Source organism: Narcine bancroftii, chromosome 13 (assembly GCF_036971445.1).
Source record: "Narcine bancroftii isolate sNarBan1 chromosome 13, sNarBan1.hap1, whole genome shotgun sequence".
Lineage (NCBI taxonomy): Eukaryota > Metazoa > Chordata > Chondrichthyes > Torpediniformes > Narcinidae > Narcine > Narcine bancroftii.
This window is the reverse complement of record NC_091481.1, coordinates 80,629,022-80,635,188: the sequence shown is the minus strand read 5'-3', so window position 1 is coordinate 80,635,188 and position 6,167 is coordinate 80,629,022. Positions and strand designations below refer to the sequence as shown.

The 6,167-nt window shown below is 41.1% G+C and overlaps 1 protein-coding gene across 2 annotated transcripts in view; it reads left to right on the top strand.

The window, feature by feature from the left end:
- Positions 1-2,134: 2,134 nt before the first annotated feature.
- LOC138747923 (leucine-rich repeat and fibronectin type III domain-containing protein 1-like protein) overlaps positions 2,135-6,167 on the top strand; it is a 129,969-nt gene continuing 125,936 nt past the window's right edge. For both annotated transcript variants that reach the window (XM_069907572.1, XM_069907571.1), the window contains exon 1: positions 2,135-2,428. The gene's annotated coding sequence lies outside the window, so the exon portion shown is untranslated. The remainder of the gene's footprint in view (positions 2,429-6,167) is intronic.

Sequence of the window (6,167 nt, the reverse complement as noted above, 5' to 3'; positions counted from 1 at the left end):
AACAGATTTAGAATTTTCTTTCAAAAAAAAATTGTTTTTTCAAAAAAATCAATAAATTCCATATTTTTAAACATTGTATTAAATCTCCAACGATAGGCCCCTTGGATTTTCTCAGAAGTTGCATATGTAAAATATAACAAAGAATGATCTAAAATCACCCTACTTTTATATTCCGCTTGTTGTATTTTCCCTTGTAAATGTGCCGATTCTAAAAAGAAGTCAATCCTTGAAAACGATTCATGTCTAGATGAATAAAAGGAGAAATCTTTCTCTGTCAGATTGAGACATCTCCAAATATCTACTAAATTAAGATCTTTCATCAATGCTTGAACCTGAACTGCCATCTTGGATTTCTTAACTTTCTTTGGAGATTTATCTAATAAAGGTTCCAAAACACAATTAAAATCACCACCAACTAAAATATTATCATTAACTTGACCCAAACATAAAAATGCATCTGAAATAAATATTTCATCATCTGCATTTGGGGCATAAATATTAAGTAAAGTCCAAAATTCACTAAAAATCTTGCAATTCAATTTAAGAATACATCCTGCCTTTTCCTCCATTGATTGTAATTCAAAAGATAAATTTTTATGTATCAAAATTGCTACACCTTTAGCCCTAGAATTAAATGAGGAGAATATACATGCCCAACCCAGTCCCTCATTAATTTCATACTTTCCTTCACATTCAAATGTGTTTCTTGTAAAAAAACAACATCAATTTTCATTTTCTTAATATACGCCAAGACTCGCTTACGTTTAATCGTACTATTTAATCCTCGAACATTTAAAGTAGCAAACCTCAACTTTGACATATCTACTATGTTACTAAATACCAATAATATCTTTATATGAAAACTCAAATCAACATATATAGGCCCTCCAATAGGAGAAAAAAAATCACAAATTAAAAATTAACTAAAATGAAAATAAAAAAAAAAGAAAAAAAATCTCCCCCAAAATAACTACCAAAAGGTAGTAATCCCCTAAGCAAAAATTGGGTGTGGGTCACCCACCAGTGGCTGATGACTAGTAAAGAACTTAGAGCTCCCCAGTCAAACAATCAATAACATCAAAATATCATAATAACAAAAAAAGAGTAAGAAAAAAAAATTCTTCTTTTCATCCAAGAGATTCCAATCTCAAAGATCCCATTTCAGAAGAAGTTGGACTCTTTCCATTCCTGTTTTTCCCATTTCTGGTATTTCTTCCGTTTCCAGAACAACCAGATTTTTCTTTAGCAGATAATTCTTATATTCTTCTGGCAATAATTCTTCTGGCAATGAATCAGCAAAACTCATTGCTTCATAAACATTTTAAAAAAACCAAAACTGATAGTCTCCATAAAAAACCTTCAACACTGCAGGGTAGTGAAAAGTAGACTTATAACCTTTACGGCACAAAACTTCTTTAACTGGATTAAATCGACGTCGACGTTGAATGACCTCTTGACTCAAATTAGGGTAAAAGAAAACTCTGCTTTTCTGAATCAATTACGGAGTTTGTCGTTGTCTCGCATTCTGCACTGCAAGTCGAAGTATCGCTTCTCTATCCAAATAACTCAAACATCGAATTGTTACTGGTCTTGGTGGTTGACCAGCTGAGGGTGTTCTTCTTAGAGCTCTATGGGCTCTTTCCAGTACCAATTCCCCAGAAAAAAAATCTTGCCCTAATACTTGAGGGATCCAGTCTTTAAAGAAACGAAGAGGATCTTGTCCTTCTATACCTTCTGGCAAACCAACAATTTTCACATTATTCCTTCTGCTTTGATTCTCCAAGTATTCTATTTTTCTCTCTAGCTCCTTCTCGCGTTCTCCCAATTCTATGACTGATTTTTCAACCTTCAGCACTTTTTCTGTGTTAGAAGCCACTTGTTGTTTACAGTCCAAAAAAGCAGTCTGAAATTTTTTAAATTCTTCATAAGATGCACCCACATGTGTCTTAACCATATTTAATTCTGAACTTATACCAGCGTTCATTTGAGCCATTTCATTCATTTGAGATGTCAAAGGGTTAATAACAGCTTGAACATCATTATTTAATTGCATACACTGTAGGTCAGAAAAGCTCAGCCCTGCTCTTTCTGATGTAGTGACAGAACCAGGTAACTGCAGCTCCTGCTGCAACTCAACAGAAGGCATTTTAAAAGTTTTATTGTGGGTCTGGACTCCCAGTGATGGCACTCCGACTTCCTCAGGGAGTCGCTGCTGATCTCCCCCCACATCTCGTTGTTTTTTCATGAAGTCACGAAGAAAAGCAATTTCTTCAGATTGAAGTGCTTCCTGATGCATTTCCAACAATGGAGTCGTCTTCCTGCGTGCTCCCTCTGTTGAAATCGAAAGGCTTTCCAAATCAGGGTCCACTTCTTGGGAACACACACCTTCTTCCAGAGAACGAGTAATTCCAGCGCCATCCTTCACTTGGTGAGTAACAGACTTTTTTTTCAACTCCCACAGGCAGTCTTTGAGGTTTAGACACTGAAGAGATTAAGCCTGAGGCTGTATCAAGTCGTCTAGGCCCCAAATCTTCAGCACTTTGAAAATGTAACTTCTTCTGCTCTTGAGGTTTAATCTTTTTACCATTAGTAGCCATAAAAATTCCTTGATACTTTAAACTAAAATTTATAAAGTTTAAACTTGAAAACAAAGAGTTAAAAAACGGGTACTTAAAAGTCTGGCCAGAGAGGTCAGGTCCCCCCCATTTACTTTACCATAAATGGCATTGCCTGAAGGTAGACATAACCAAACCAGGCAGGTTGGACATGCTCAGCCTGGGCTATGACAGAATGGTGAAACGTCCTTGATAATCCATCATTGGATGAAAGCAGATATCTGGAGGTGCTAGGGAAAGACTTCATTTGGAGGCTAGGGGACATTTTTTGGCTCCTTATATAAGAAAGGATGTGCTGGTATTGGGAAGGGTTCAGAGAAGATTGACAAGAATAATTCCTGGAATGAAGGGATTAGAATGTTTGACGGATCATAGAATATTTGACGGATCATAGACTGTTCTCCTTGGAGGTCAGAAGAAAGAGGGGGACCTGATAGAAGCATTTGGAATGTTGAAAAGCCTGGACAGAGTAGATGTGGCAAAGTTGTTTCCCATGGTAGGGGAGTCAAGGACAAGGGGGCACAACTTCAGGATGGAAGGGTGCCCTATTTAAAAGGGAGATTTGGAGGAATTTCTTTAGGGAGAGAGAGGCATACCTCTGGAATTTGCTGCTGTGGAGGCCAGGTCTTTGGGTGTATTTAAGACAGAGATTGATAGATGTCTGAAAAGTCAGGAACTCGCAGGTTTTGGGGAGAAGGCAGGAGGGTGGAGTCGTAGGAGAATGGATCAGCTCATAATGGAATGGTGGAGCGGACTTGACAGGCTGAACGGCCTCCTTCTGCAGTCACTTGGGACACAGAGAAGATGAGGGGCTGTTGAACATCCACTGATGGGCCTGTTAAATTTTTAAAAAACTTCAGACAAACAACACAGAAAAAGGCCCTTCCGCCCACGAACCTGTGCCGCCCAAATATCCCAATTCACCAACGACCCCCCCCATACATTTTGAAGGGCGGTAGGAAACCGGAGGTAGCCCACATAGATGAAGGGGGGAACGTGCAACCTCCTTACAGGCAGCACCGGATTTGAACCTGGTTCGCTGGTGCTGTAACAGCGTGGCACTAACCGCCATGGTACCCTAGTTGTTCTCAGTACCTCTGCACTCAACTCTCAACCCACACGCCATGGTTAACCTTGTGAGCTGGAGGTGAGAGTTCTACAGAACAAGTCTTGTCAGGACCTCTTAGCGTTCTCATGTTCTGTGGTCAGGATGAGTGTCGATGGAATGCTGGCTCCAAGACAAGACAGTGATTCATCCCCTAAGCAAATAGTGGTTTTGAATTATTTGCTTTTATCCTTTTTAATGAATTTCATTCAGTTCCTTATGGTGCACTTTAATTTGTTTTCTACCATTTGTGCCATGTTAATACATCTCTAATGCTAGGATATTATTTCTAATCTTTAATGAAAAATTAACCATTTTCCCCACTGCTTCTCATCCTGGACCCACAAGACTGCCACTTACAAAAGTCTTTGTCACACACACTCGCCTTCTGTCTCATTTCAATAACTTGCATTTATAAAGCACCTCAATGTTAGAAAAGCTGGTCGAGGCAGTTCACGGGAAAGTCATCAAACTAATAAAGATTCATATGAAGATATCAAGAGAGGACGTCGAATTGTGGAGCATAACCACAGACCCTTCGGCCCATTCTGTCCATGCTGACTTTCAATCCATCTATATTAATCTCGCTTCACTGCATTCATTCCATATCCCTCTCAGCTCTGCTCATTCAAGTATCTCTCCATATTTATAGAATATAGAACACTACAGCACAGTGCAGGCCCTTTGGCCCTCGATGTTGTGCCAACCTATATATTCCTACCAAAAGAATGTAAAAGCCCTCCCTGCCCCGTAACCCTCTATTTTCTTTTCATCCACGTGCCTGTCTAAGAGTCTCTTAAATGCCTTTGATGTTTCAGCCTCTACCACCAACACTGGCAGGGCAATCCAGGCACCCACAACTCTCTGCGTAAAAAAACTTACCCCCGATTTCTCCCCTAATCTTCCTCCCTCCACTTTGTTCAGATGTCCTCTGCTATTCCTGCTCTGGCAAATAGGCGCTGGCTGTCCGCCCTATCTAGGCCTCTCAGAATCTTGTAGACTGGTATTAAGTCGCCTTTCCAAAGAGAAAATCTGCTAACCTTGCCTCTTAAGAATTACTTTCCAATCCAGGCATCATCCTGGTAAATCTTCTCTGCACTTCTCCAAAGCTTCCACATCCTTCCTATAATGAGGTGACCAGAACTGAACACAATTCTCTAAGTGTGATCTCATCAGAGATTTGTAGAGTTGCAACACGTCCCCTTGACTCCTGAACTCAATCCCCCTATTAATGGTCCAGCGTCTCAAAGGCCTTCTTGTGAAGCAACATTGCACATGTGAATCTGCAGGGGCTCATCTACTGCATCCAGTGCTCATGTTGTGGCCTCATCTACATCAGAAAGACTGGACGTAGACTAGGAGATCACTGAGCACCTTGGCTCTGTCCACTGCAATAGAGAGGATCTCCCATTAGCCACCCATTTCAATGCTCCATCCCATTCCCTTAACGACATGTCTATCCATGGTATCATGCACTGCCAGAATGAGGCCACCTGAAAATCGGAGGAACAACATCATATCTTCTGTCTGGGAACACTCTAACTTCTCTGGTTTCCACCCCTCGTCTTTCTCTACATCTCCTTTCCTCTCACTCTGTCAGTCTGTTTCTCACACACACACACACACACACACACACACACACACACACACACACACACACACACACACACACACACACACACACACACACACACACCCTCCCCACCCAATTCACACCTTTCCTCCCTCCTGTTTCCCATCCATATCTGATTAACACGTTTTGTCTCTTGGTCTGCACTCCACTCCCTGCTCTTTCTTTACTTCTCCCCAGCCTTTTAATTAGTGGTCTGTTTGCTTATTAATCATACCTTGAAGAGCTAGGAACATAGAACAATACAGTTCAGTACACGCCCTTCGGCCCTCGATGTTGTGCCACCCTATATACCCCTTCCTAAAAAGAAAGTACAAAACCCTCCCTATCCATGTGCCTGTCTAAGAGTCTCTTAAATGCCCCCTAATGATTGAACTTCCACTAATCTTTATGGCAAGGCATTCCAGGCACCCACTGTGTAAAAAACGTACCCCTGATGTCTCCCCTAAACTTCCCTCAGGTGTTGGCTATTCTTTCCCTGGGAAACAAGTGCAGGCTGTCCACCCTATCTATGCCTCTCATAATCTTGTAGACCTCTATCAAGTCTCCTTTCATCCTTCTACGCTTCAAAGAGAAAAGTCCCAGCTCTTCTAACCTTGCCCCATAATGCACATTTTCCAATCCAGGCGACATCCTGGTGAATCTCCTTTGCCCCATCTCCATAGCTTCCACATCCTTCCTATAATAAGGTGACCAGTTCTCTAAGCATAGTCTTACCAGATGACCTCTCTACTTAGGCCCGAAACATCAGTTATATATCTTTACCTCCTACGGACACTGTGAGACCGGCTGAAATTCTCCTGCATTTCTGTGTTTT